The 27450-nt window shown below is 37.4% G+C and overlaps 1 long non-coding RNA gene across 1 annotated transcript; it reads left to right on the plus strand.

Annotated features, from left to right (window-relative positions):
- Positions 1 to 9366: 9366 nt before the first annotated feature.
- LOC118537403 (uncharacterized) lies at positions 9367 to 16372 on the plus strand. Its single transcript, XR_004918126.2, has 3 exons — positions 9367 to 9658; positions 11008 to 11111; positions 16180 to 16372. It is a non-coding gene; the product is annotated as an uncharacterized LOC118537403 (long non-coding RNA).
- The last annotated feature ends 11078 nt before the right edge of the window (positions 16373 to 27450 follow it).

The raw sequence follows: 27450 nt of genomic DNA on the forward strand, positions 1-27450 counted from the left end.
ATGTGGATGGAAACTCTAGGTAATGGTAATTTATACTCGTAAAACAAAAATAAGAACTTTTAGAAAGTTGTAATATGACAAAATACACGTTCTAGAGATCTGTATAGTACCACTTTGATTACTTTAAACAATACTTATGCCAGTTTGGCAACAATCTATCCATCCATCCATCTACCCATGCACACATTCAGTTATACAGTCATTCTTCATACAACTGGTCTTTAGAGTCTTTAACAGAGAAACATGTATTATGGATTTTTAAAAAATATTTTATTTATTTATTTGAGAGAGAGAAAGAGAGAGAGAGAACAAGCGGGGAGAGGGACAGAGAGAGGGAGAAGCAGACTCCTCAGCAAGCAGGGAGCTTGATGGGGGACTTGATCCCAGGACCCTGAGATCTGAGCAGAAGGCAGATTCCTAAGTGATTGGGCCACCCAGATGCCCCTGTATTATGGATTTTTAAGAGTAGCCTTTTTTTAGTAGCATTTCTAAGCATATTTGATCCCAGAACCTCTTTTTATGGAGCATTTTATGGCACCAAGATTCTGAAGTGATATCTTAAATGTAATCTATGCTGTCTTTAGTATATGCTTTAATAACATATTAAATATTTGACAATATATATCTTTTATAATACTCAATATAGTATCTCTCATTATGTCTCTCACTTTGCTATTCTTAGCTCCTTCTCTATATTCTTTCTGATATTTTTTATAGTTTTAATCCTCCCTCAAATTGTATTTATTTATTTTATGGTGGGTGATAGAGTCTTTTTGATAAGTTACAGACAGAAATCTCTCTCTCTCTCACACACACACACACACACACACAAGTAAAGGTTGGATTAAATTCCTGAATTATTTACCAAGGATACAAAATCTTGTCTACATGAGGTGGTTACTCAGGACAAGTACTATGCAGCATATTTATTCGACTTTTAAATATGTATGTGAAATGGGCAGCTGGATTTGTAATGAATCTGGAGAATAATGGAGAGGACAGGTCCAGAAATACAATTTTGGAAGCCATTTGTATATGAATTGTATTTGGAGCTATGGAACTAAAGAAATCACCTAGGAAGGATGTATAAAAGACAATGAGAAAGTGTCTAATGAGTCCTGGATCACAGCAACATTTGGCTATTGGGAAGAGGAAGAGTCAGCAAAGAAGACTGAGCAGTTGTGAGCATTGAGATAGGAGAATCAGTAGAGCGTGGTGTCACAGAAGCCACAAAATGAGTGTTATAAGGAGTGTTTGGTCACTGTCTTGAATTCTTCTGAGAGTTCAAATAAATAAACATACTTCACTACCTGGAGGCATTACTAACTGTGGCAGAAACTACTTTGTTATTTCTCTTTTTCCTCCCAGGCACACATTTTTACTTCATCTCCCAACTTCCTTTGCAGTTAGATAGAGCTATGTAAATAAGCTCTGTCCAAAGGAATTCTCCCACATATGATTCTACTTCCCCATCTTGCAGAAGAGTGGAGGTCATATGGATCCTCAGAACTAGAAAGGTCCTGGGCCCTTGAGTCTGTGGAAGAGAGAGATTCAGGAGAACTTTGGGCCAGGAACTTCTCCTTTAGACTGCTGCATGAGCAAGCAGTAGATTTTTATTGTGGTAAACCCCTGGGATTTTGGATCTGTTTGTTATAGTAGAACCTACATGCACTAATGCAATAATCTTGACAGTAATAGACTACTAGGAATGGTGGACTCTGAAGTCAAATTAGAGATGTGTAGAGTATCCAAGGGCATTTGTGGACTCAGTTTTGATAATCTACAGGTGGCTGTGGCAGCTTACAGTTAACCATTTTGAATGCTTTAATTTCCTCATTGTTTGAAATAATGCATCTTTGTGAGTGATCTAATCAAATATTAGCCAAACTAAATCTACCTAGTTGTTTTCTCATACTTTCTCTTCTTCTTGACTAGTTTACATGGTAAGTCTTAACAGTTAAAATGTCAAACAATTCACTAGCTAGTACAATAGTAAGCAGTCTTCTTGATAGTAAGTACTCCAGCAAAGATGGTCTTCCCTGGCCCTCTAGTCTACCAGAAACAAAGGTTCCCTGATACCAGCCAGCATTTATAAACAAAGTCTATTCAGGATGATGCTAAGAGAGTTTCTGTTGTCTCTTTTCCTACCTTAAAGAACATCAATAAATTCCTTCTTGTTTTCCAAGGTTGAGAATATTCCAAGCTTCCCAAGAAGGGATGGGAGAATAGAAAAAAAAGTTTCTCAATATATTTTTATGAAATAAAACTTGAAAAAAAGATAGACGATTGTATTCATGCATTCTAAGATGCCCATTTTTCATATTTTAACATAACAAACTGAGGTGTCTTTTACACTCAATATACTTAGAAAGCATTATAGCATTATGTCATAATTCAATTGGCACCAATTTTTCTTTTTTACTCGTACTTAAAATAATGATCTAACAATGAATTGAGATTCCCCCCTTTCTTAGTTGTACTTAAAATAAGTTTGTCTTATAATTGACAGTGTCTTTGAAATGTAGTCATCATTGCATATTTTGTGGATTTCCAACCTGTCATTCAAATTTATATATTGAAAAAAATTGTTGGGCTATTTTTTTGTTCTAATATGTATGAGCCACATTTTGCAGCATTATGTATTATTTCAACATTGAGCAGATTTCTACGTATTTGAAGTTCTGGTATTTTTCCTACAACAGTGCAACCACTTCAGTGATTATTAAAATAGTATCATTAGTATTGAGGGTGGCATTTTGACTTCTAAATCTGTCATATTTATGCAAAAAATCTCACTCAAGTCCTCACCTAACCTCATTAATTCTTTTCTCCAAAAAGAAACAGATTTTCCATTGTTGTTTCTTAGAAAACTTATTTTAGCATTTGACAATGTGATCATGTGACAGAAAGGGATAGTAGTCCTCTCAATGAGTTGAGACATTTGAAGTTACTCAAATAGCTTTAAAACCAGTATTTCAAACATTATGGTAAAGCAGGGTGGGATATTCTTTTTTTTTTTCTACATTCTAACTGTATTCCACTACTGGGTCCATATGTGGTTTGATCCGCTGTGGGGAAAGACATTTTATCACAAACCAACACTTTCATGCTTAAGCATTAAGCTCTGAGATGAAGATGAACCATTCCAACCTCAATATAGAAGGTATATTCACAGTTCATTTATAATAAATAGTGGGCTAAATACCTTTTTGGACACTTATATTATTTCTATTTTGAACATGAGAAGATAAATCATTCCATTGAAAGATGAATCAGATTTCCCAAAGTTATACAATAAACCAGTGTTAAAACAGAACATAAGTAACTCATCATTTTTTACTTCCTCCCAGCTCATCAACCACACTTTTTTTTTTTTTTTTTTTTAAGATTTTATTTATTTATTTGACAGAGGGAGGGAGAGAGAGAGAGAGGGATCACGAGCGGGGTGGGGAGGGGCGGGAGAGGGAGAAGCAGACTCCCCACTTAGCAGGGAGCCCAATGTGAGGCTTGATCCCAGGCCCCTGAGATCATGACATGAGCCGAAGGCAGACGCTTAACTGAGTGAGCCACCCAAGTGCCCCTCATCAATCATACTTGCAAACCAGAGTCTTCTTCCATCTAAGGTAGATGATTTATGGTTACCTATAATGGCCACTTATTAGCCTTAATCTTTCAGGAAGATCAAGCTAAAATGGTTACAAAGGGACAAAAATGGAAATTCAAATATATCAAGAAATCTCTGGAGAAATAACATTTTGCATAACACATGTTTGTCACTTGACAGATGAGAATGACAGCATGGCAAGGTAGTTTTAAAATACTAATTGAGAAGAGGTAGGTATTAACCCAAATTATTCAGGTTTAGTAGAAGTAGACTCACTTAGATTCAGTTTCAGCCTATGTAGTGGCTAGAGAAAAAACACCTACATGTTTTATGTTAGTTATGGTTTCCTTAAAATGTTTTAGAATTTTGGCAGATTAATCTTTTCAAAAGTCCACAAGTTTGCAAAATTTAGTAAAACCAGTAATGAGGAGGGGTAAAGAGAGAAGAGACAGGAAAAAGAGGAGACAGGATACAAGAACTGAAACACATGTCTGAGCTGTAAGCTCTAAAGGCAAGCAGATATCATAAAGAGAACAGGGCAAAAAAGTAATTACTTTGTGCCAAAATTCATGAGTTATTTCCAGATTAAATGGTCTAAACATGTATTGACTTGAAAATGGGATTTTGCATGGGAGGGACAATGTACCACTGGCTGAAAGAGAAACATAGTTTTACTTTTTCTCAAATACTCAGAGTGACTCTTAAAGAACTTCATCACTCTGAATTAGAACAAAATGGAACAAATATTTTCATGCTGCTTAGTGAATTATTTCTCATTGCTGCTCATTCAGATACACTTCTCCCTTTCAATAGACAAGATGGAAGTAAATATATTTAGGGCACTGTTGACATTTTGAGCCAGATAACCCTTATTGTAGGGGGCTGTCCTGTGCCATGTTGATGTTTAGCAACATCCCTGATTTCTAAATATCAGTAGCAGCCTCCTACAATTGTGACAATAAAAATGTCTCCAACATTGTCGAGGCAGGGGGTGCAGGATAAGGCAAAAATCACCCCTGGATGAGAACCACTATGCTAGAGGCAAGTCTAACAAAATTAGCATATTGCCTTTTAAAATTTTTCCATTATCTCCACTTCTACACATTTTTCTTTAGAACTGGAAACATATGAGAGGCCCATCTGGTCATATGAATGGTCTGATTATTTTGTAGCTGCCCACACATGAGATCTAAGTGCCCTAAGTTCACACAGAAGGGACTAGAGAGTCCTGAAATGACCACTCATGGTAGGGACTGAAGGGGTGAGGTGGGAGTTGGGGGGTGGGGCATTGGAAGAAAAGGGTAAAAAGATTGATGAAACATGCAAAAGGGAAAAAAAGGAAGAAAGGGATCTATATTAGTTCCTTAGAGCTACTGGAGCAATGTGCCTCAAAACTGAATGACTTAAAACAGAAATTTATTCTCTCTCAGTTAAGGAAGCTAAAAGTCCAAAATTAAGATGTTGTCAGGGTCATGCTCTCTCTGAAGATTCTAAGGGAGAAGGTGTTCCATGCAATCCCTTAGCTTCTGATGTTGCTGGCCTGGTGCTCCTTGGCTTGTAGATGCCTGACTCCATTCTCTGCTTCCGTTGTCACATGATATTTTCCCTGTATCTGTTTATCTTTCTCTCCTCCTCTTCTTATGAGGACACCAGTCATATTGGATTAGGGCCCAGTTTAAATGAAAATGACTTCATCTTAACTGGATTATATCTGCAAAGGCTGTTTCCAAATAAGGTCACATTCACAGGTACTGGGGATTAGTACTTCAGCATCTTTTGAGGGACATAATTCAACCTACAACAGAGTCCAAAGGGAAGCGATCTGTTCTCAAATGGTTCCAAAAGAAATAGTCATTAGGGAAGCTTCAAAAGCATTAATCAAAGACCCAGGCCCATTCAGGAAATGGGTAATGAATAGAAGTAAAGAAGATAATGCTGAAGTCTCATCTCATTGTGGTATCTCTAGGGGTTGAAAGATACAACTCAAGTTAGAGATTTTGTACTTTGTGACTTTCATGTATGTGTGACCAGCTAAAGGGAAGTTGATTAATGATGGACCATACCTTCTTCCTGTTCACTATTGGAGATGGCAGATTGAAGATGCATAGGTGGGGCGCCTGGGTGGCTCAGTTGGTTGAGCGTCTGCCTTCAGCTCAGATCATGATCCCAGGGTCCTGGGACTGCGTTGGGCTCCTTCTCAGTGGGGAGCCTGCTTCTCCCTTTGCCTGCTGCTCCATCTGCTTGTGCTCTCTCTCTGTCAAATAAATAAATCTTAAAAAAAAAAAAAAAGAAGATGCATAGGTAACAGATGGGTATTTAAATTAGGATATTTGAGGAGACTTAAAAATAAAACTATTACAAAGGTGTGGGAAGAGTATAAGGAGACCAAAAGGATTGTGTGGTAGTCTGCAGTTAGTAAGTAAATAGAGCTTTGTTACTATCACCTATAGACCTGATGGGGGAAGTGTTTATTTGAACAGAGAGAGAGAGACAGAAACCGAGAGAGAGAGAGAGAATACTTTGTGGAGTTGGAAGCCTGATAGCAGACTTTGGTCAAGGGATACAGCTATCCCATGCACACCCTGCAGGGAGGCAGCCTGAACTAATAAATATCCTGATCTCTTCCCTTCCTTCCCCTTTCAGTGCTACCCTATCTGTCAAACCCAACCAAATACCAGAGAGCAACCTGTTGACACGGTGCATATAGTTTAGTCTGCTGCCCCTAGCTCCCCCATACTCCTGCACTCCCATCAAGCCAGTGTATAACAAATTTAAGAAGGCTGAAGAATGGATCTGAAAGTCCAAATGAAATATATCTAGAAAATATAAGAAATTTGTTAAAATATTTTTTCTCTATATTATTTTGTCTATTAAAAAGTAAAATTCAATTTTTATTAATCTGGCCATATTTCGACCTTTATATTTGAAGGGATCTCCTGCTTGGTTAATGTATTTATTAGTCCTTGAATAAAAACAAACAAAAAAATTCCACAGTGGATCAGACCAGTAGTAAATATATATATTTATTTGTGTCTGTTATGATTTTGGAAACATATGACATTTTGTAGAAAAACATTGTAGGATTTTATGATGCCACTGACATATTTGGGGATGCATCTAAAATATGGACAAGATGATAACTAAGAGTCAGGAGACCTTAATTCTAGTTTTAGACTTACAGATAATTTGAGGAGGGATATTCATGTAAGTCACTTAATTCCTTTGTTTTCAGCTGTAAAATTAAGAAGTTTGGCATCTCTTCTAGCTAGACTATTTTATAGCCTCTAGTTTCCCTTATTTGGGGTTTATTATTATTAATGATCATTATCACATTCATCAATATATTTGCCTTGATTATATATTTTCCAAAAAAGAAAAAAAATGTAGCAATGAACAAAACCTTATCAATTTGTGAGATTGTAAAGAATGAGAAATGTAGCCATTTGCAGTTAGCAGTTTTCACAGAGAATTTGAATGATTCATGACAAGGAGACAAATGTTTTCCAAAATCTCAACTGTTTAGATGGCTCAAGCTTTTTCTGACCTTAGAACCCTGAAACGTGCTATTTTCTCTTCAGGAAAGATTTCTAGCCTGGCTAACTTGTACCCTTCCCTTAGGTCACAGCACAGCTGTCAATCAAAGAAGCTTTCCTCAATCCTTCTCACCCCTTTCCTCCTTTTATTTTTATTCTTAGAATCTATTTCTTTTCAGTTAGTGCCCTATACATAATTTGTAGTTATATATTTATTTGTACAATTTTTGTTTCTTTGTTTGCCTTCTATCTTTTCTATTTGACTGTAAATCCCTGGGTGTAGAGATCATATCTGGATTTATTTTAAATCTTTCTCCCCAGTCCTTATCACAGTGCCTTGCCCAAATTAATTAACCGGTTTTCAAATAGTCAAATGAATAAATTTATCTATGTTGTCACTGGACCTGCAATTACTATATCATGAGGAGGAATTTGGGATTGTGAATCTTTTTATAACTTAATATAGAATGTCTTATTTATTTTCCAGGGGTTTGTCAAAGGAACAGATATTGGGGGCTAGATTGCCAAAGGGTTGAATTTGGCCAATTTCCCTTGTTCAGCGCATGGAACATCCTCGTAGATGCGACAAAGAGAGAAAATATAGAAAATGCACATTGAAAATAACAAAATAATGAAAATAAAATGATGATACAATAGTAATATAAATAGACTACTCTAAAAAGTTTATCATTCTAAGAAGCAGGGTTTTTCAAACTCTGCACAGTTTGCATTATTTTGAACCAAATATTTCTCTGATGTGGCAGAATGCCCTGTGCTTTGTAGGATGTTTAGCAACATTGTTGGCTTTTACCCAGTCAATTTCGGTAATCCTCCTTCAGTTGTGACAACCAAAATTGTCCAGACTTTGCCACGTGTCCCTTGGGAGACAAAATTGCCTCAGTTGAGAACCATTGCACCTCAGAATTAATAAACAAAAAACCAAACCAAACCAACCAAAACAAGCAGTTTAACGCACTATGCATTATCATTTCACTATCCCAAGAACCTTAAAAATCTCATAAAGAAGATTAGTGTTGTCTCCATTTCACATATAAAGAATAGGAAAGAGGACCAATTAAGTAATAACTTCAAAGCCACATAGAGGCAGAGCAAGGATTATGAATCCAGGTGTTTTAATTCCATAGCTTGTTCGATTTCCACAAATCTATTCTGCTACCTTAGTAGAAACACCCACTGGAGGGGTTCCAGAGCAGAGATGAGCACCAGTCCCTGGAGACAATGAGGACCCTGGGAGGTGAGTGGGCTATAGCTATGCCACGCACCATCACCCCCAAGCCTGAGTGTCACCTCCAGAGTTTCCAGAGGCAGAGGCCTAATTTGGGGTACTTGGTGGCCATCATCTGAGCCCTCTGAACTACACATTCTCAAGCCTGAGAAGAGAATTTCCAAATCTTTCCTGACCCTTTATTTTATGGGAGACACTTAGAGGAAAGGAATTCGATCTATTTTCCTTTTCAATATATATTTGTATTGACACTGTAACTTTTAAAAGCAAAATTAATAATATCAGTGATTGATGTGTTTTTAGAAACATTAAATTTATTTATTTTTTCCAACTCAATCAGGGATGGTTTGGGGAAGAGGGGAGGGAGGAAGAAATAGAAAGAGAAACAGAAAGAGAAACACACATAGCACAGACCAAGAGAGATTGAAAGAAAGTCAGAAAGAGATAGAAAGGCAGACAGAAAGGGACACACTTAGACACGCAGGTGGAGTCACAGACACATTATGAGTTAGGAGGGAGATGAGAGAGGGGGCCTTGGGGAGGAGGAGGCTGAGGGACAGAAAATGGCCTTGGGGTGTAGGGTCTGTGAGGGAGTTGGTAAAGGTGGAAGATGACTGGTTACTCTCCAGGGACTTGACCAAGTAAAATACCTGATTTCTGTAATGCTGCAGGCATTATTGGTGAGCATATTGAGGATCATTTCTCTCATCCCAAGAAACACAGTGAGTCTGTACAATGTCCTGAAAAAACTCTCAGACTTATCCAAATGATAACCCCTTAAGGACACAGGACATGAAAACCCCTGTTTCCCTCTCTCTCACTTTTCTGTCCCCTCCTCTATTTCCCTCTGGCCCTGCAAATCCAAGAGCAGCTGACTTAAGTCTATGTCAGGAAAGGTGGCTACAAGCAGCTGTGCGCAGCCTGGGTGGGGGTGGGGGCAGCTGTGAGCTCTATGTTTGGGAAGGCCTCAAAGGTTTGCTCCCCAGGGGCCATTTGGACCATTCTAGACTTCTAGATTGAGGCACACAGCACTGAGGCGGCTACTATCCAGTTTATAGCATCACAATTACAGTGGAAACCTGACTATTCTGGGAAGGGCTTTAGGGCCTGATCCACATAATATTTGATACCTCCCTCTGGATCGAAAAGTCCCCAAGTCAACGTCCAGGATCCAAATATTTTCTAACTGCCTTCTCAGCCGACAGCCGGAGCCAGCCATCAGAGGTTTAACTGGACTGTGTGCAGCTGACAGACCACAGAATGGTTAACCTTCAGGTGAGAAATTGAGTTGACATTGAACATGGAGGAAGTAGTTGTCATAGTTTATGATAAAAATAATTTCTTAGTCTTTGGCTATGGTGTTCACCCCAAGTGATCCGTGCCTCCTCTCAGTCAGTGGATGCTGAAATCAAAATATTGTGTGGGAATTGTCAAGAGCACAATTGCCATTGGAGACAGAGGTTTGAGATTATATCATAACAGTGCACTGTTCTATGAAAAAGCCACAGGTCCCAGCACCAGAAGAACCTTCTGCTGTCCAACTGCTTACTTTACTCAGGAGGATACCCAGCACCACAGAGGTTAAGGGACTTGTCTAAGATCATGCAACAATTCAGTGGCAGAACTCAAGCTTCCTACTCTTCATCCTGTGCTATTTTCACTTAGGGTACATGATAAATAATAATATTTTCAATAGAAATATGTGGTCTTTTTGAAAATTTTCAATTCATAGTCAAAAGAATGTCAATGCATAGAGTGAATGGTTAATAGACAGTGAGAATTAGAGGGAGAACTAAAAAAAAAAAAGTATCCAGCATTTAGCCTAATATGTGTGCAATCAATATTTATTGAATGAAAGGAATGGGGTCGAATTATTAGTGCTCTTCTCAGGAGGTTCCCGTTATGAAACAGCCACAGAATGATTTACTTTAGTGAAGGATACAGGGCTTGCAACTCGAAAAGTGCCATTTTGGAAAGGTTTTTTTTTTTATTAAATAATTAAAACTGATAGCAAATTCACTAAATAGTGAAATGTTAAAGATAGAGGGCGCTCAAGAGATGAACAGATGCAAACCATATGTAACTACTTAAGAAGGTATACGCTCAGCAAATGCGAAGCTCCTCTGTTGTCCCTACAGAGTGAAGCAAGTCCTGTTTCCCAAGTCTCTTTGTTTTGGATTTTTTCCCAATGTAAAAAATCCTTTTTCCATGTAAAATTCAACAGCATAGACTACAAAGCCAGATTTCATAGAAATGGTAGGTTATTTGAGGAGAATTACCCTCCCCCAGCACATTACTCTTAAATAGAACATTTCATTAAATATTGCCACTAGCAAAGTGGGGCAGGGGGCAGTGTTCCTCCTAGAAGTTGAAATAGCATTGAAAGGTTGAATGAACCAGATTTATATGCACATTTTTCAGATAACTAGATTCTCTGGGGACTAAAGAGTGGTAAAGGTTTAATATGATCTCAATGAATCTCTCAGGTCTCCTTGTATTTCATTGTATTCTGACCATGAATCATGCGAAAGTTCATCAGATCAACTCATTTCTCAGCTGTTTGTGTCTTAAGACCTTCCCTCTTGTTTGGCAAATCTGATGTGATGATCTGTCTGTGGTTCCAGGTCACCTGAGCATTTAGGCTGCTGTTCTGTTTACAGCTCCCAAAATGTCTTCTTTTCCCAGAGGCTACATCATCCTGGCTTTTTGACGTATTGGAAGGACGGAGGTATTGTAAAACAGCTCTTTGAGCATCTCTATTTCGGGCTATAAATTGCTAAGTGAACATAAAAGGCCAAGGATTCCCCTTTACAATTGCTCCCTGTATTAGCACAAGCCAAAATAATGCTTGCCAGGGTCACTTTTGCCTAGTCTTGATGAATAACAATTTCAATCCAATAAACCTAATATGCAAAAAAAAGAAGTTTTTTAAGGTTGTTCAGAAGAAACTAAATTAGCTGTTATATTTAACATTTAATTTACTGATAAAAAAAAATCAAAGATTCCCATGGGATATTTTATATTTTGGCAATATATACTTCAAAGATTCCTATGTTAAATGATTCTAAAAGAACACATGTTAAAGCATATGAATGTTCTAGATTTTTAAAAGCCATACCTTTTGTCCACATAGCACACAAACTAAACATTACCAAGACTTTACCATGCATTATACCATCTAAGCTCATAACCTTTAGAGAAAGGTGTGATTATATGCATATTAAAAGTAAGAAGGGGCGCCTGGGTGGCTCAGTCGTTAAGCGTCTGCCTTCTGCTGAGGTCATGATCCCAGGGTCCTGGAATCGAGCCCCTCATCGGGCTCCCTGCCCAGCGGAAGCCTGCTTCTCCCTCTCCTGCTCTCCCTGCTTGTGTTCCCTCTCTAGCTGTCTCTGTCAAATAAATAAATAAAATCTTAAAAAAAAAAATAAAAGTAAGAAATGTACCTCAGAAAGATAAGGGGCTGGTCTCAAGACATATAGCTAGGAAGAAACAGCATAATTCAAGCACTTCAGGACAGTAAGACTATTCAAAAATATATTTTCTAGTATGTTGTCTGCTAAATACTTGATCCCTCAGGAAATATCTAATGCTTTTTGGGTTCAAATTAGAAGGAAAAGACCTACTTATCAAATTATATAGGGCTGGAAAATATATATTTTTGTGAAAATTGTATTTATGAATTTGTAGACTGAAATCAGAAGATAAACTTGAAAGTAATGTATCTCTTTGCCATTTAATTGGATTGCTTGTAAACCATCCCAGAAGAATCAATTTAAGATCTAAAAAAAAAAAAAAACACAAAACTTATGCACTTTTTTTGTGTTAGCCGTCTCATTGCTTAACAAATCTACTGAACTAAAATTCTTTGTTCTACTGTAAAACTATTGGCCTGTGGAGAAGGATTATTGGTTACTAAACTGGAATCTGTTAAGAAAAAGTCTTTGTTGAATCTTCCCAAAGCTGATCTTTAGGTTACTTGATCTTTATATTGTTTCTAATGCTTGATATTTATTTAGATAAGGTCCCCAAGTAAGTAAAATGTCATGTTTTCCCTTAATTCCAAAACTTTAGACTTTACTCGATATTAAAGTAGAAGTTCAAAAAGTACTGAATGCAATTAGAGCATTGTTTTATAGGTCAAGTTGGATACATATTTAAGGATTATGGTCATAAAATATTAATTTATTAGTCAGTCCACTGTCTGCAACTATCATCTACACTGTTCCATCTTTTTGCTACCGTCATTTTCTCAAATCTTCACCATCTGACAGGCATTTTTGTTCTCCATGTACCCCTCCTCTGTACTTGTCCTTAGTCTACAGCAGTGATTCTCAAATATTAGCAAGTTTCAGAACTTGAAGATTTGATAAAACAGGTTGCTTGGCTCCACCTCTAGAATTTCTAATTCAGTAGGTCTGGAAAAGGCCCAAGAATTTGCATTTGGAGTTGGTTCCCTGATAATGCTGATGCTGCAGATCCAGGGCCCACATTTTTGTGACCACATATTCTATGTCTTTCTGGTTATTTCCATTTCTTCAGTTTGCCTTTTGGTGCACTGGAAAGACATTTCAGTTTCAATTATCCAAGGTTCATTGGAAAAACATCTCAGTTTCAATTATCCAAGGTAACAGAATTTTCATTCATCTGTTTGCCTCCAAGCAACCTCACGATCTAGTAGAGCCATAATGGCTGTTCACAGAGAAAAGAGATTCTCCCATAGGCCATACTTAATGTAAACTGCTTCCTACCAAGGCTTGTCCCCTGCCTTCTGGGACCGAGAAAGATGTAAAAGAACAGCTTGTCCTTCTTTTTAAAACAGTCTCTAAACAGAATCAGGTGATATAGCCAGGGATGTATAGGATCTTTGGTGCCTTATGTGACTTTACCTTTATATATTCAGAAGTATGTGATAAATTATTTCTTGTTTCCACTATGGCCAGACAAGGTGTTGTGAGGGCAGAAAGCTGTTGGAATTACTGGAGTGCTTCCTCCTATTGCTCACACTCATAGTAATTTACCTTCTGGAAATAAAATGATAATTTTAATCCATTATGTTACTCATTAAAGAAGTGGAAAAAAGGAAGAAGATTTAAATCAGGCTTGGATTGACATTGGTGGAGCTGGAGTTAGTCTTAATGTAATATCTAAAACTCTAGCTGCTTTTTCTTTGGTTATAGCAAGTCTTATTGATTTTTTATTGAAAAGATTCTTGGCTTCTGATTTTTATGTTCTTTCTCTTGAATTGTATAAAAGCAGAGTTTCTATAAAAGGGTATTTTATTTTACTCTACTATCTGAACATCAATCATATGCCAGAGAAAAGAGTCAATGTTTAAAAGACATGGCTCCTGCCCTTGGAAACCTATATAAAATGTAGACATGGCAGAGCACCATTAGACATTTTTCTACATAATTAGAGCTACCTAGGGAAAGTGTATCTCATCACACATCTATAGAAGATTCTTTGGCTGAGGCCCTTTCATAAGGGATTAACCTTCAGATGCATTTTCCTTCCTCCCACCAGATGTGTGTTTCTCTTACAAGCACTCCCAAATAATTCAATATTTTATATAGTGAAATAATTTCATTGGAGTAGAGAATCCTTTTTCTGTCCCAAGGATTTATTTTTCTATGAAACACTTAGTCACAGGAGGTCAATATCTGTGTGTTTCTGTGGATGGTCAGAGTACTATAAAAGAGGCAATGGGGACCATAATGCAGGACAGGCAGCAGTGCTGGTAAAAATAAATAAATGAAAATACAGACAAAATAATTCCATCTTCCAGCCCTTGCATTTGCTAAACTGTCAGCTGTATTCACCATATACTGGTCTTGAGCTCATTAATCTTTAAACACATTAATTATCACTATTTTGACTGACTCTGTGGGATATTTACATGCTGTAAACAGTTCTGGTATTCTTTGCAAACACATGCTGTGAAGGACCCCTTGGGTTCTAAGTTGCTTTACCTTACCAAACATTTGTTCTTTTGTAAACCAAGAGCATGACCAGTTTCCTTATACTGCTCTCTTGTGTATGACAAAAATAAAGATATATACCAATGGGGAAGATAAATTAAAGTGTCTTTCCTCCATTCAGCATCATTATACAATAATAGGTGAACTATGGGCCTTTATTGCATACCATCAAGAGAGTCTTATTATCTCTCTGGAAGGAACCCCTTCAGACTTACTTATTTCTCTAATTAATATTGAATCTGCAAGGCAAAAGTCTACTTTTTGTCACCAATGCAACCAATTTAGTCCTCAACATACTAAAAACCAATTCTACCACCTCGGGCCACACTGAGGAGGTTTCTTCCATCTCCAGCTCACAATGTATACTTATGGGCAAGCAGCCTAAAAGGAGAAGTGCAAGGGGATGCTAACATGGTCCATATTTGTTAACGGGAACCTCCTTCTGCTGAATGAGGGAAGCTTAATCCCATGGAAGTATGGTTTCAATTTTTCATTGAAATTACAATCAAACAAGTTGCCAGCACACATTTTTCTTTGTCAGATGTTTCCCTTATGGTAGATTTGGAGGACCCTTGGGCCAGCTTATAAACCTTAGTCTCTGCCAGTGTTGCTACAGACTCTTCTCTTTGTTTTCAAATTAATTTTGCCTTTTTCTCCAAGAGGTGGATACATTTGATATACAGTAGTACCTGACAGAAAAATGTCTCTTCAACACTGACTTTTTGTAGGACTCTGATGGAAAGGATGACACATTACTGGCTCTTCCTTTGCTCTCTGTAGGGAACTCTGTATGATAAAAATTACAAGAGCCAAGGGCCTGCAATTTCCTGATTTTCTAGCACTTATTAAAATTGTATTTATCAAGGTTGATTCTTGGCTGCTGATTGAACTGGCTCTCATGGAAGGAATGGCTTTTAGAGCTCTGCTTTGGGAGCAGGGGATCCTATGCACACTATTGGACAAAGTAGTCTTGGGAATGACTGTACTATTTTCAGACTCATGAAACCACAAGCTTCTCAGGAGAGCTGAACCCAAGTTGGAAATCTTCCACCTCCTTTTCTTTGAGCAGGCAGTTTCAGAGGGAACAAGCGAAGGATAATAAAGACCAGTGTTTTTTTGATCTCTGGTCCTAGAACTGTGTCCCTAATGGGTGAGAATCTACATCAAAGAAACTAGAATAAAACTGGGAATTTACCATGTTTTTGTTTTCAGCCCATCTCCAGGCAAAGGTGTGGTGGAGTTGATTTGGCCTAGAGTTCTGGCCATGTGAATCTTTTGGCAACTGCCAAATATTACCATCTGGACCAAATCATTTTTTTTCCTCTATCTTTGCAGGTGTTATTTTCTGAGGTGACTGCCTCTGCTTTAACTGGGGAGAAGGTGGGTCCTAAAAACAGAGATAGTGTAACTACTATTAATGCTATGTCTTACTGGAGGAGGATTGTTCTCATAAGTACTTAATACCACATATGAAAAAGACCCATCAGAAGAGAAAGAAATGAGGTATAAGTTAACATGATTTTGTGAAGGGAGAACTAGAAAGGGAGCAAAGTCTGGGCTCTGCTCCTGAAACAATGTCTCAGGCGAGCTCAGTCTGGGCTCTGTTCCTGAAATAGTGTGTGACTGAAGTAAGGCATCTTTGGAAGTCCATATTCCTTCTCACATATAATTATACCTCACCAGCATCATAACACCATTAAATCTTAGGAATGGAAGGGACCTTGGGGTGTTAATATCTCTACCTATTTTAGTGTTGTTTTGTAAATCAAATCAATGAATGAATGTTAAAGCTGCCTTTTGAATTTATTTTTCTTCCAGTGTTACAAAGAACTTGCTATATAGAAAATATTGGGAGATGGACAAAAAAGCTAAGATGAAAAAGACGTGATGCACTCCTTCAAAGAAACCCACCATCTTATAGGAAACATTCATTCTTTCTTTCATCCAAGTATTCAGCATTTATTTCACACTCTGTGAAAGATGTTGGGAATAAAGAGATGAAAAAGCATAATTTTTGCCTGTCTTCAAGGATCTTTTTTACTGAAGAGATAGATAAGTAGTTTAAAACTGATAAATGTGTGGTGAGTGGAAAGCCCTGAGAACTATGGTGGGTTGGGTGTCAGGGGAGGTTTCTCAGAGGGAATGACTTTTAGTTTGAGTTCTCTACATAAATAATTAAAGGGGTGAATGAAAGTGTGATGTGTATGGTCTGAGGACTGAGAGTGAGGGACAGATGGCAGATGGCATTCAGTAAGAAATGATTTTAACAGACCTGAGCACCATATTTTGGGCACCATATCACCTCAGTATCAACAGAAGACTTTTTCTTAGTATTAACTGAATATTCAGTTTCTCTTGCATATTTGTGGAGAATTTTTGTCAGGGGCTTGTTCAAAGGTTAACCCTCATAGAGGCAAACCATAAGAGATTCTTAACTATGGAGAACAAACTGAGGGTTGCTGGAGGGGTGGTGGGTGGGCGGATGGACTAAATGGGTGATAGGTATTAAGGAGGACACTTGTTGTGATGAGCACTGCGTGTTATATGTAAGTGATGAATCACTAAATTCTACTCCTGAAGCCCATACTACACTATATGTTAACTAACTTGAATTTAAAGAAAAAAAATCTTTGGAGAAAAAAAATAAATTATGAATGAGTGTTGAATTTTCATGAAAAAAAAAGTCAACCCTCTTAGAAATAAGTCAGACAAAAAAAGACAAATGTGATTTCACTTATATGTAGAGTCTAAAAAAACAAAACAAAACAAAAACAAAAACAAAAAACAAGAAGGAAAAAAGAAAAGAAAACGTGCAAATTCAACCCAAAGAAGGGCTTGGCCCTATGCAGAGGCCTCCTTCTGCACATGACTTAGTGGATTGACTGTCCTCAGGGCCACCTTGGGAAGCATGACCTGAGGGTGGTGGGGCCATCTGAGAAGAGAGAAGGTCACTGTGGCACCCCAGAGCAGTAGAGTTACCCTCTTCCAGGAACACTTGTATTGAATGGGGAAAAACTGGCTCCACTGAAAATCCATAAAATTTTAAGAACTTGCCAAAGCAAAAGAAAACAAAAGCTTTCTCTGTTGGTCTTTCTCTGAGTCTCTAAAATACTAAACAGAAAGAGTACTACTACTCTATCCTCCACCACCACCACCACCATCACTATTACTATCACCACATAAAACAACCACTAATACCATTACCACCATCACTATTACCATTACCACCATGTCACTACAATAACTACCACTAAAATATTACCATTGCCACCAACAACCACTACCACTGTTACTACTACTACCAACACCACTGCCATCACTGTGACTTTAACCACCACCATCATCACTACCACCCCCACCACCATCACTCCTACCATCACTCCCATTCTCATTCCTGAAGTTAATTATGCTAGACCTTCTCAGACATCTTAATGGCCATCTATGCCCCAGGTCATAGTTCTTGCTTGCGTTAAATGGGTGTTATTGATAGCCATTGTAATGTCAATTAAAGGGACATTTTAATAAAAGCCTTTTTTTCACAATAGCTAAAGAGGATTCTTCAGGCTCACAGAGGAAAACCGAATTTTAAACATATTCTTCCCTAAAGGAATAAACAGCAATGACACATACTGCTGTCCTTTATTTAAGGTATATTCCCACATGGATCCTCAAGATGTAGAGAGCTATTTGAAATGTATTCCCTGGAAGAGTAGAGAAGATAGGATGGCATATTACTCACCTATGATGATATCTCATATTACTCCAGTACTTAATTTTATTCTAGAAGCTTGTTCTTTCTAAAAACTTTGCAGTTGAGGCTGAGAATAGGAGTAAGTCTTCTTCTAAGAAGGTAAGAGATCCATGGTTAAAAGTGTCTCATTGTTTCTGTCAATTGTTATATATTAAGGGATTACAGAATCAGCTGGAGTCAAAAGAAGTGTACCCTGAACAGAGTTGATGATGGAGGAAAAATAAGAAATGGTTGGGGGTAGTGATTTTCCAAACATGTTTATGTGGTTAAATTCCAGGCAGTTGTATTTTAAGTTAAATTTGGAGCATTTTTTTTCCAAGAAAAACATGAGAAAAATAATTATACAATTTGTATGCAATATAAAAATAATAATCACAAGCATCTATGGAGGAAAAACTACTGAACTAGCATAATAATTATTTTCAACTTTTTAAGATTTGTCTGCAATTTCTTCAGTTGTTTTATCATCTATTAGCACTCTTTCAAGTCACGCAATAAAGATCTCTTAAGACAAGTATGTCACACTACTGAATGAATGCTAGTTCTTGAGGACACCATGAAGACCATGCCACAGTACTTGCCTTGGAGTTTGTCACCTACCGAAAACAATAGTAAGCAAGTAGTGCCATTATAGAGAGATTATGCTACAGTAAATGTAGGACTTGGTTCAATTAAAGCACCTGAGGTAGGTATCTAAATCAAGTTTGGCATCATAAAGGGCATAGTCAGAAAAGGAGGCCAAGATTAAATATCATCTATTCTGTCACTTGAAAGATGGGAAGGATTTTACTAGAGCAAGGAAGGTGGAAAGATAAGGAAGGAGGAAGGGATATTTTAGGCAAAAGAAATAGTGTGTGAAAAGACAAAGGACTAAAAAATAAAGTATAGTTTGTACTAGGAATTGCTAAAGAGATCAGTATAGTGGAGATATCATAGCAGATAAATAGTAGGCTAGAACTGTATATGAAGAAAATATCTGAGGAAAATTAAACATTGAGGAAATTCTATTTGTTAGCAGTGTTTTTCCCACTGTGAACTGAAAAAGAACATTGCTTTTTGACCATTTGGATTCAGTTAACTGGTGAAACACCAGTATTTCATGGGAGCATACATAACTGGGTCAACTAGTCATACTGGCCATACTGGCCAAATACCCAGTATGGCCACATCTGGTTTTAAGATAAGGTCTAATTTGGGATTAAATCCATGTCTACCCTGAGATTTGGACTGAAGGAAGAGTTAGAAGGAAGTTGCAGTAAAGATGGGAGAGTGACAGTGGAGTTGTAAACATATTTTAGAAGGTGTATGTGTGTGCGTGCGTGTGTGTGCATGTGTGTGTTCCCTATTATGCCTTTTACTGTCTTAGGATTCAGGTCTGTTAAGCACATGCAAAATGAAAGACAGATGTTCATAATGAGTTTCTAGGATCTATTAGAAGGTAATGACAGAATCCTAGTCTTGTATATATTTTATTCTTGCTATAACTACAAAAGCATGGAAAGGGAGGCAATATTAGTGGTAGAAAACAAATACAGAACTAATCAGCTCTGACAGTCCAATTTTATTTTATTTTTATTTTTTTTTAAAGATTTTATTTATTTATTCATAAGAGACAGAGACAAAGAGAGAGGCAGAGGGAGAAGCAGGCTCCCCGCTGAGCAGGGAGCCCGATGTGGGGCTCGATCCCAGGACCTTGGGATCATGACCTGAGCCGAAGGCAGACGCTTAACCATCTGAGCCACCCAGGTGCCCAGTCCAATTTTAAATAACACATTTTCAGATATTAGACACTAAATCACCATACTTCCATTTATCCTAAAGGGAACTATAACTTTCCTGACAGAATGAGGATATAAAATTCTTTGTAAAAAATAATGTTTTTCTTTCAAAGAACTTTCCTAGCTTTCTTAAAAATAGTAAATATTTTCTTATTTAGTTGAATTGTAATTTCTTTTTGTTTATTTTATTATTTTTAAAGCTATCTTGCATGATAGAGCCAAGATTTTTAGAACATATTTAACTGCCAGAGCGAATGGCTCAGAAGCCCAAGTATCAGCTTCAGCACACATAAATTCTCTGGAACAACATCTTCAAATCCCAGCAGTTTTCTTTTCAGGTTGCCAAAATAAGGTCAAGGAAACCATAAAATTTCTCTGTTACTGTACACACACACACACACACACACACACATATTCCCTTTCCTGATTTATCATTGTGAGATGATCTTACAATGCACACTGAAGCATACTATTTTTGAGGTCAGTATTGGTAATACACACTATATTCAAGGGCCAGAAAAGTTAATAAGCTTTTGCTATAAGAAGCCGAAGGATAACAATTTTGGGCTCAAAAGGAAAGTTGTTACTGATTTTATTGAAGCTTTTCTTATACTATAAAATAAAATGAGTAAATGCAAATTCAAATAGGACAGCCTTTAAAAATATGCATTGGAAGCATGGCAGTCACTTTGAAAAGTCAGTTGGTTCTTTCCTCTTGACATGTAAACTAAAATACTCTATCAGTTATTTTTTTTTTCTTTTTTTAAAAAAGATATTATTTATTCATTTGAGAGAGAGAGAGACAGAGGATGAGCAGGGGGAGGGGCAGACGGAGAGGGAGAAGCTGACTCCCTGTTCAGCAGGGAGCCTGACACAGGGCTCTATCCCAGGACTCCAGGATCATGACCTGAGCCCAAGTGAGATGCTTAACTGACTGAGCCACCCAGGTGCCCCTAGAATTAAAAATATCTTTAACTCCAATAATCTCACTCCTAGAAATCCATCCTAGAGTGATAAAAGCCCTAGTCAAAGGCTTTATGCACATGTTTATTAAAGAAGTGTCCATAGTGGAAATAAGTAACCATAAACAAATGACTATCAATATGAGAGTGGCTGAATAAACTATATACACCCACAATATTGAATATCATATAGACATTAAAAAGAAAAAAATAAAGTTATATCATTTGATACAGATCAATTTCTTCCTTTTTTCTTTTTTCTTAACATATAATATATTATTTGTTTTAGGGATACAGGTCTGTGATTCATCATTCTTACATAATACACAGCACTCACCACAACAAATACCCTCCCCAATGTCCATCACCCAGCCATTCCATCCCTCCCACCCCACCCCACTCCAGCAAACCTCAGTTTGTTTCCTGAGATTAAGAGTTTCTTATGGTTTGTCTCCCTCTCTGATTTCTTCTTGTTTCATTTTTTCCTCCCTTCCCATATGATCCTCTGCCTTGTTTCTCAAATTCCACATATCAGTGAGATCATATGATACTTGTATCTCTCTGATTAACTTATTTTGCTTAGCATAATACCCTCTAGTTCTATCCACGTCGTTGCAAATGGCAAGATTTCATTTTTTGCTGGCTGCATAATATTCCATTGTATAAATATACCACTTTTTCTTTATCCATTCATCTGTTGATGGACATCTAGACTCTTTCCATAGTTTGGCTATTTTGGATATTGCTGCTATAAACATTGGGGTGCACGTGCCCCTTCCTATCACTACATTTGTATCTTTGGGGTAAATACCCAGTACTGCAATTGCTGGGTCATAGGGTAGCTCTATTTTCAACTTTTTGAGGAACCTCCATACTGTTTTCCAGAGTGGCTACACCAGCTTGCATTCCCACCAACAGTGTAGGAGTGTTCCCCTTTCTCGGCATCCTCGCCAACATCTGTCATTTCCTGACTTGTTAATTTTAGCCATTCTGACTGGTGTGAGGTCTTATCTCACTGAGGTTTTGATTTGTATTTCCCTGATGCCGAGTGATGTTGAGCATTTTTTCATGTGTCTATAGGCCATTTGATGTCTTCTTTGCAGAAATATCTGTTCATATCTTCTGCCCATTTCTTGATTGGATTATTTGTTCCTGGGACGTTGACTTTGATAAGTTCTTTATAGGTTTTGGATACTAGCCCTTTATCTGATATGTCATTTGCAAATATCTTCTCCCATTCTCTCAGTTGTCTTTTGTTTTTGTTGACTGTTTTCTTTGCTGTGCAAAAGTTTTTTATCTTGAGGAAGTCCCAATAGTTCATTTTTCCCCTTGCTTCTCTTGCCTTTGCTGATATGTCCAGGAAAAAGTTGCTGCAGCTGAGGTCAAAGAGGTTGCTGCCTGTGTTCTCCTCAAGGATTTTGACAGATTCCTGTCTCAGGTCATTCATCCATTTTGAGTCTATTTTTGTCTATGCTGTAAAGAATGGTCCAGTTTCATTCTTCTGCATATGGCTGTCCAATTTTCCCAACACCATTTGTTGAAGAGACTTTTTTCCATCAGATATTCTTACCTGCTTTGTGAAAGATTAGTTGACCATAGAGTTGACAGTCCATTTCTGAGTTCTCTATTCTGTTCCACTGATCTATATGTCTGTTTTTGGCCAGTACCATAATGTCTTGATGATGACAGCTTTGTAATAGAGCTTGAAGTCCAGAATTATGATGCCACCAGCTTTGCTTTTTCTTTTTCAACATTCTTCTGGCTATTCAGGGTCTTTTCTGGTTCCACACAAATTTTAGGATTATTTATTCCATTTCTGTGAAAAAAGTTGATGGTATTTTGATAGGGATTGCATTGAATGTGTAGATTGCTCTAGGTAGCATAGACATTTTCACAATATTTGTTCTTCCAATCCATGAGCATGGAATGTTTTTCCATTTCTTTGTGTCTTCCTTAATTTCTTTCATGAGTATTCTATAGTTTTCTGAGTACAGAAATCTTTGGTTAGATTTATTCCTAGGTATCTTATGGGTTTGGGTGCAATTGTAAATGGGATCGACGCCTTAATTTCTCTTTCTTCTGTCTCATTGTTGGTGTATAGAAATGCAACAGATTTCTATGTATTAATTTTGTATCCTGCCACTTTATTGAATCCCTGTATGAGTTCTAGCAGTTTTGGGGTGGAGTCTTTTGGGTTTCACATAAACTATTATATCATCTGCAAAGAGTGAGAGTTTGACTTCTTCCTTCCTCATTTGGATGCCTTTTATTTCTTTTTGTTGTCTGATTGCTGAGGCTAGGACTTCTAGTACTATGTTGAACAGCAGTGGTGATAGTGGTCATCCTCGCCATGTTCCTGACCTTAGGGGAAAAGTTCTGCTTTTCTCGACTAAGAATGATATTCGCTGTGGGTTTTTCACAGATGGCTTTTATGATATTGAGGTATACACCCTCTATCCCTATACTGTGAAGAGTTTTAATCAAGAAAGGATGCTGTACTTTGTCAAATGCTTTTTCTGCATCTATTGAGAAGATCGTATGGTTCTATCCCTATACTGTGAAGAGTTTTAATCAAGAAAGGATGCGTACTTTATCTAATGCTTTTTCTGTATCTATTGAGAGGATCATATGGTTCTTGTCCTTCCTTTTATTAATGTAGTGTATCACATTGATTGATCTGCAGATGTTGAACCAACCTTGCAGCCCAGGCATAAATCCCACTTGGTCGTGGTGAATAATCCTTTTAATGTACTGTTGGATTATATTGGCTAATATTTTGGTGAGAATTTTTGCATCCATGTTCATCAGGGATATTGGTCTATAATTCTCCTTTTCGGTGGGGTCTTTGGTTTTGGGATCAAGGTAATGCTGGCCTCATAAAATGAGTTTGGAAGTTTTCCTTCCATTTCTAGTTTTTGGAACAGTTTCAGAAGAATAGGTATTAATTCTTCTTTAAATGTTTAGTAGAATTCCCCTGGGAAGCCATCTGGCCCTGGTCTCTTGATTTTTGGGAGATTTTTTATTACTGTTTCGATTTCCTTGCTGGTTATAGATCTGTTCAGGTTTTCTATTTCTTCCTGGTTCAGTTTTGGTAGTTTCTACCTCTCTAGGAATGCAAACATTTCTTCCAGATTGTCTAACTTGCTGGCTTATAGTTTGTAATATGTTCTGATAATTGTTTGTATTTCTTTGTTGTTGGCTGTGATCTCACATCCTTCGTTCATGATTTTATTTATTTGGGTCGTTTCTCTTTTCTTTTTGATAAGTCTGGCCAGGGGTTTATCGATCTTATTAATTCTTTCAAAGAACCAGCTCCTAGTTTCGTTGATCTGTTCTACTGTTCTTTTGGTTTCTATTTCATTGATTTCTGCTCTGATCTTTATTCTTTCTCTTCTCCTCCTGGGTTTAGGCTTTATTTGCTGTTCTTTCTCCAGCTCCTTTAGATGTAGGGTTAGGTTGTGTATTTGAGACCTTTGTTGTTTCTTGAGAAAGGCTTGTATTGCTATCTACTTCCTCTTAGGACCACCTTTGCTGAATCCCAAAGATTTTGAACAGTTGTGTTTTCATTTTCATTTGTTTCCATGATTTTTTAAAATTCTTCTTTAATTTCCTGGTTGACCCATTCATTCTTTAGTAGGATGTTCTTTAGCCTCCATGTATTTGAGTTCTTTCCAACTTTCTTCTTGTGATTGAGTTCAAGTTTCAAAGCATTGTGGTCTGAAAATATGCAGGGAATGATCCCAATCTTTTGGTACCGGGTTGAGACCTGATTTGTGACCCAGGATGTGATCTATTCTGGAGAATGTTCCATATGCACTAGAGAAGAATGTGTATTCTGTTGCTTTAAGATGGAATGCTCTGAATATATCTGTGAAATCCATCTGGTCCAGTGTTTCATTTAAAGCCCTTATTTCCTTGTTGATCTTTTGCTTAGATGATCTGTCCATTTCAGTGAGGGGGGTGTTAAAGTCCCCTACTATTATTGTATTATTGTCGATGTATTTCTTTGATTTTGTTATTAAATGGCTTATATAATTGGCTTCTCCCATGTTAGTGGCATAGATATTTACAATTGTTAGATCTTCTTGTTGGATAGACCCTGTAAGTATGATGTAGTGTCCTTCCTCATCTCTTATTATAGTCTTTGGTTTAAAATCTAATTTTTCTGATATAAGGATTGCCACCCCAGCTTTCTTTTGATGTCCAGTAGCATGGTAAATTTTTTTCCACCCCCGCACTTTAAACCTGGAGGTGTCTTTGGGTCTAAAATGAGTCTCTTGCAGACAGCATATCAACAAGTCTTGCTTTTTTATCCAATTTTATAACCTGTGTCTTTTGATTGGGGCATTTAGCCCATTTATATTCAGGGTAACTATTGGAAGATATGAAATTACTGCCATTGTATTCCCTGTAAGATGATTGTTACTGTATAATATCTCTGTTCCTTTCTTGTCTATATTACTTTTGGGCTCTCTCTCTGCTTAGAGGACCCCTTTCAATATTTCCTGTAGGGCTGGTTTTCTGTTTGCAAATTCTTTTAGTTTCTGTTTGTCCTGGAAGCTTTTTATCTCTCCTTCTATTTTCAATAACAGCCTAGCTGAGTATAGTATTCTTGGCTGCATAATTTTCTTGTTTAGTACTCTGAATATATCATGCCAGCCCTTTCTGGCCTGTCAGGTCTCTGTGGATAGGTCTACTCCCAATCTAATGTTCTACTGTTGTAGGTTACAGACCTCTTGTCCCATGCTGCTTTCAGGATTTTCTCTTTGTCTCTGAGACTTGTGAGTTTACTATTAGATGTTGTGGTGTTGACCTATGTTTATTGATTTTGAGGGGGTTCTCTGTGCCTCCTGGATTTTGAAGCCTGTTTCCTTCCCCAAATTAGGGAAGTTCTCTGCTATAATTTGCTCGAATATACCTTCTGCCCCTCTCTCTCTTTCTTCTTCTTCTGGGATCCCAATTATTCCAATATTTTTTAGCTTTATGGTATCACTTATCTCTCGAATTCTCCCCTCAAGGTCCAATAGTTTTTTATCTTTTTCTCAGCTTCTTTATTCTCCATCATTTGGTCTTCTATATCACTAATTTCTTTTCTGCCTCATTTATCCTAGCAGTTAGAGTCTCTACTTTTTATTGCACATCATTAATAGCCTTTTTGATTTCGACTTGGTTAGATTTTATTTCTCCAGAAAGGGATTCTCTAGTGTTTTCTGTGCTTTTTCAAGCCCAGCTAATATCCTTATAATCGTCATTCTGAACTCCAGTTCTGACATCTTACTAATGTCTGTATTGATTAGGTCCCTGGCAGTCAGTACTGTCTCTTGTTCTTTTTTATCACGTGAGTTTTTCTGTCTTGTCATTTTGTCGGGAGAAGAATACGTGAATGAGAAAACAAAATGGTAAAAGGGTAACAACGGATCCAGAGAAATACACACTAAACAAATCAGAAGAGACCTGAAACCGAGGGGAAAAGAAAAAAGAAGAAAAAAAAAAAAAAGAATATGATCAGGCTGGTGAATAGAACAGAGCCATACATGGATTTTGGGTGTATTTTGGTCTGTTAGAAGAAACTGGATCCCAAAATTTTAAAGAAAGAAAAACATATATACAAAAATAAGGTTAAATACAATGAAGGGATGGGGTATGACTGTAAAAATAAAAATTAAAAAAATATTTTAAAAAAGGAATTGATAAGATAAGAAGTTGGTTGAAAAAAGAAAGAAGAAAAATTAAAAAAAAAACAGAGAGAGAATGTGATCAGGCAGGTGAATAGAACAGAGTCATACACTAGATTTTGGATATATTTTGGTCTGTTAGAAGAAACTGCATCCCAAATTTTAAAGAAAGAAAAACTTATATATATACAAAAAATAAGGTTAAATACAATCAAGGGATAGAATATGACTGTAAAAATGAATATTTAAAAAGTTCTTAAAAAAGGAATTGATAAGAGGTTGGTTGAAAAAGGAAATAAGAATAATTCCAGAAAAAAACAAAGAAAATTTACAAAATTAAAGTTGAAAGACTAAAGAATCATGGGGAAAAAGTCATGAATTCTATGTGCTGTATTCCCCTAGTGCTGGAGTTTTGCAGTTCTCTTGATTGGTAAACTTAGTCTTGGCTGGATGTTCTTGCAGATCTTCTGAGGGAGGGGCCTGTTGCATTGATTCTCAAATGTCTTTGCCCCAGGTGGAATTGCCCCACTCTTGCCAGGGGCCAGGCTAAGTAATCTGCTCCAGTTTGCTCTCTGTAGTTTTTGTTCCCTTAAGGCTTTCCACACAGCTGTAGAGGATGAGAATGGAAATGGCAACCTACCAATCTCTGGCCCCAGAGGAGCAGAGAGCTCAGGGCCCCACTCCTCAGTGAGCCCTCAGAGAAAAGTAGTCAATAACTCCTGTCTCCCTGGTCTCTGGCTGCACTCTGTGCTCGCTTGACCTGTGACCAAGCATTTCTATCTCTGGCACACAACCCTGTTTGAAGTCTCTAAACCCAGCAGATTCTTGTAGTGTACTCCCACGCTGCTCCTCCCGGGGGAGGAAGGGGAATCTCCCCGGATCTGCCACTTGTTGGGCTCCTGCAGAGCAGAGGCCTGACTGTG

Source organism: Halichoerus grypus, chromosome 3, assembly GCF_964656455.1.
Source record: "Halichoerus grypus chromosome 3, mHalGry1.hap1.1, whole genome shotgun sequence".
In the NCBI taxonomy this organism is placed as follows: domain Eukaryota; kingdom Metazoa; phylum Chordata; class Mammalia; order Carnivora; family Phocidae; genus Halichoerus; species Halichoerus grypus.